Source organism: Lactuca saligna, chromosome 5, assembly GCF_052625555.1.
Source record: "Lactuca saligna cultivar CGN05327 chromosome 5, ASM5262555v1, whole genome shotgun sequence".
NCBI lineage: Eukaryota > Viridiplantae > Streptophyta > Magnoliopsida > Asterales > Asteraceae > Lactuca > Lactuca saligna.
Genome location: NC_136421.1, coordinates 58531842 through 58536819, shown reverse-complemented (window position 1 = coordinate 58536819; position 4978 = coordinate 58531842).

Genomic DNA, 4978 nt, shown 5'->3' with positions numbered 1-4978 from the left:
GTGGGAACAGGGAGATGATGTGTCAGAGTTAGACTAGACGTAGAAGGACTCAGCGAGTCGCTATATGGACTCGGCGAGTCCAGTCAATCAGAGAGTTGACTTTGACCAAGAAGTTGACTTTGATCAGTCATTTGACCTAAGGGGTATTTATGAGTACCTAATCCATGTTTACGGATTTATAGCCGGAGGGATTAACGGTGCAGCAGCCAGGCGTAGGTTGAGCAGGTTTTCAGCAGCTACTCTCGAGGTGAGTTACCTTCCAGTAGCGGTGGGTCTAAGGCCACAATGTCGGCCCACCAGTAGGAGACGTATGATAGATGATTGTCTTTGTGATATCATCTAGGTTTGCTACTACCTTATATGTTATATGCTAACATGATATGTTGTATATGATAGTAGTAGAGTTCGGTTGTTAGGACCGAAGGGTAGTCAGACACCCCAGATACGTCTGAAAATATGTGATGATATGTTTGCACGCTGGCTTGTTATGTTATATGCGATAGAAGTAGTAGGAGGGGACCAGTCCCCGAGTTCGGTTGATAAGACCGAAGGGTAGTTCAGGCACCCCAAATATATATGAAAATATGTTATGTTATGATATATGTGATAGTAGCAGTAGGGGGTGAAATAGTCCCCGAGGATCGGTTGTTAGGGCCGATGGGTAGTCAGCACCCCAGAATGGCTTAACATGGCTAGTCGGCACCCCATAGCGACTTGACACGGGTAGGTCGGCACCCCAGAATGGTCGTATCGGGTAAGTTGGGCACCTCAGAGTTGCCCGACAGTATGTATGATATGTGATTGTATGGTATGTGGTATGATGGGGGAACTCACTAAGCTTCGTGCTTACAGTTTTCAGTTTTGGTTTCAGGTACCTCTTCTTTGAAGGGGAAGGAGCTGTCGCGGTAACGGCACATCACACACACGCTTTGTATTCTGCACTATGAGATCTTCCTGGGGATTTGTACTCTGACATTGTTATGTTTTATTAAACTGGTTTCCAGACATGCACATCTTTTATGAAATGTTATGATCGGTGAATGTTTTATTTCTAATGTTTTGCTAAGTATGCGTTTTAAAAATGAAATTTTCGGCTTGTATTTTTGGGATGTTAAAAGTTGGTATCAGAGCCCTGGTTTGAGGGATTTGGACACACCTTCAGGGGTGTCTGAACTCAAATCAAGGGATTAAAAGATTTTGAAAAAGAAAAATGTTTTCTCAAAGGTTAAGTAAAGAGTTTTAAGAAGGGAAAAAGTGTGTGATGCGCGCGACCGGCCGAGCTTAAGTAAGTATTCCCCAATGTACCCATACAAGTTTATCTATGTTTATCAGTTTCAGTAGAACAACATGCTAGAATAGGACTAAGGATCTAGGAGTGATGCCTTATGTGCCTGCTTTATGTGCTTCAGTATATGAAAATTTCATGCTAGGATTGAGTAGACAGCAGTAGGATAGCTTGTTAGGTTATGCCTGATAACATGAGCTTAGCATTGTATGCTAGTACAATTTCCCATTATGAGGATAGAATTGCTTGAGTAGTCTCCTATGTCTGAATGCTACTTGCTTTGTGCTTTGTGGGACTCTAAGTGATGGGATTTAGCCATTAGGTGAATGCATCACGTCACATGCGAACATGGTTGAATAATCTCAGAGTGCTAGACTTGGCCCTATTGCGCAGCTCTTGTCTGAGTCTAACCGTTGTAGGGACAAGACTTTTACTTGAAGGATTATTTGAGCCTCACCGCATGTGATGGTATTCAGGTGATGGCTAATTGGCATTATAAGGAGGCTTTCAGCAGCTGAGGACTGGATCGGGTATAGTCAGAGAACTCCCTAAGGCAAGCCTAGGATGAGTATAGTAGTGATGAACAGTCGTGTAAGGGATCTGGTGGAGTCGAGGCAGTCCTTGAAGAAGGTACAAATAGATGTGGAAGGTAGTATGGGCGCGTACTACTGGAAGCAGAGGATCCATACCCGAACCAAGGAAGGCCAAGATAAGACCGGGGAACTTGTGGTAGGGGTGATCCCTCCAGAGGTATCAGTATCGCTAACGGGTGTTAATTATGTGTTGCAGAATGGTGGTGCTACGTCCGAGGCCGACAGTTGGTGGTTCAGGAGAGGTATCGGGGTCGGGATCAGGTTCCGAGCCAGTAGATGAGATGCTACGTGAGTTCATTGTAACATACACTTTTTGAAATCATGTTTTGTAATGAATAAAATTGTGAAATACTATGTGAAATTGTGTGTTGAGTTCTAACAGATGGTTTTTACTAGAAATGAAGTAAAACTATGTTTAGAATCACTCAGAAAATATTGGAAGTCTTATGAGATTCCAATTAAAATCCAAATAGTGAAATTTAGCGAAAATATAAAATTTTATTATTTGATGTTGTAGAGAATCTCGTTAGAAACTTGTAGGCGAAAACCTCGTCGAAATCCGAGTTATAACGAAGAAGTTATAACCAACCGAAGATCCGCGACAAAACCGACACGGTGCCGAATGACGTAAAAAGTGAGTTTTTGATAAACTACTTTTTAGCCTTAGAAATCTAAATTAAAGTCTTAGTATTTGTTAAACCGAGAAATTCGATAAAAAGAACGCCAAAATCTAACTTCGTATGAGGAAGTTATGATTTTTCGAAGTTTCAACTTAGCAGTAGACAGCTAAAAAAACTTGAATTTTAGATCGAACGATATTTGAACAATACATCTTAAACGAGAATCGAAGGTCTCGTTATTTGTAATACAACGGTAAAAAGTCTGACGAAAACGGATGTCGGATGAAGAAGTTATGAATTTTTAACGGATTTTCCTGTCCCGGTCTGTTAAAAATAATAATATTAAAAATAAAGTCAAAATTAGCCGACGAAGTCTAAACTAAAGTTGTAGAGTGTAATTTTAGCTACGCGTGCATATAAAGAACGTAAAAAACGGAGCTCGTATGCGAAAGTTATGGATTTTAGAAGTTCGGGGCCCGAAAACTGAGGAATTTCGCATGAATAGTACCGGCCACGTCACCTCGCACGAAGCAGGTGCGTCACCGGAGATGTGGCCCAGCCTGAGAAGCGACGCATGTCCCAATCCGAAGCAGCCACGAGCCCCTGACGCGCCCTTCGCATCGCTTCCACGTCCGAGCCTCGCAGCAGGCCTCGTGGCCTTCACTTCTTGTGCCACCTACCCTTTGCTGCTGATGCCACCGAGCAACTTCGTCACCCTCCTCTGGACCGAGCCTCGTAGACACGACGTGGACACCTCCCAACCACTAATTCCGAACCCTCTCACCCTATATAAAGGGAGGCTACGAGCTTTCCCGAGTAACTTTGAAAAATTCCCGGTATTAATTTTAGCACCCGAAACACGTCCCGAGACCCCCGAGAAGCCCGAAAATTTTATCTTTTCGGTTTTGAAGCCCTACCTTCGCAGAGCCCGGTTTTCAATTAAGCTCTCAGTTTTCAACATAGAAAGTCATATTTAAAGACCGAAGTGCTGTCCAAATTACTATTTTAACCCCCGGTTAACTTAAGGTGAGTTCAATATATAGGAACAATTATATGTTATGTGTTATATGTGCTATGTGCTTTTTAGTGTTATTATTCTGAGTTATTTTCCCGTGTTATTCGCTATGTTTATAGCAATTGTAATACCTTTGACCATGTGATCAGTGAAAGGACTTAGATTCACATTGGTACTGGTACGTAGCCTCTGGCCATGTAGAGCATGTTTTCGTAAGAGAATGACTTCTATTCTATGGCATTGGTAAATGGTTAGACATGACTATAAACCTGAAATCTAACAAGATGTTAATCAGAAATTGCATGTCTTCTATGCCATTTGGGCCAAAGTTTTATTGATGTATATCAAGAACTAAAAAGTATATCTTTGAATCAAGTCTTTGATTGATATGAACGCTTGTCACATGATCTCACATATGTCTTGTTACTCTTCTTTGCTTTTTCCACATTGAAGTATATATATGGCATAACGTTATATTGTATCTATTATTGAACTCACTAAGCGTAACCGCTTACCCTATCAATGTTTAACAATTGCAGGTGATAAGTAACTAGTATGTTCACATACTGTTGAACGATTTAGAATAGTTTGTAATAGTACTTTTGTACTTCAGTTTATGTTTGTATAAATTACAATATCCTGGGTAATTATGTAATATATAACACTTTGTAATAGACAGTTTATATCCAATAGTTTGTAATCCCTTTATCAATGTAAAATATTGCTTTTATGAATATGCAAGTAGCATGTTTTGGAGTAATGATATTGTGAAGTATGAAAGTTTGGGTCTTTCAAATATACGAAAGTTGGGGTCTTTTAACCATGGTATCAGAGCAGTAGTTTAAGCGAACTAAATTCCACGGATTGGTATTTAGACTTAAACTATAGGAAGTTCAATATATGAAGTTAATCATTGTAAGTATATGGATACAAACCATAGGAAATATACAAGTAAAAGTATTAGGTAATAGTAAACCCTAATATTCTAAAATACTATCTTACTCCGTATTTCAGATCGATGGCTGAACAAGTAAGTAGCCATACCCCTGAGGTTAGTGGAGATCCTCAACCCGAGGAAGTGAATACTCCAGTATCTCCTCGTGAGGAGCGACTCTTAGGTAACTTACCGGTGTTATTCGACAGAATCTCGAAGAACACAAAAAGAATGATGATAAAGGAAAAGAGAAAGTCACTGGAGAATCTTCAAGCAGAAAGGTGAAGAGTCCCTCGTTCAAAGATTTCAAGAGTAGTGGTGCTACGGAGTTTTCTGGTGTCCTTAATCCTATAATTGTTCTAACTTGGATTCAGATGACCGAGAAATTATTTCGTGTTTCTCATGTGGATGATGAAGACAAGGCTATCTATGCTTCTGCAATGCTCATTGGAGAAGCCTTAGTCTGGTGGGAAGCAACATATGAAGCTCTCGATGGATGTGACCAGGAGAACTTATCCTGGGAGTTATTCA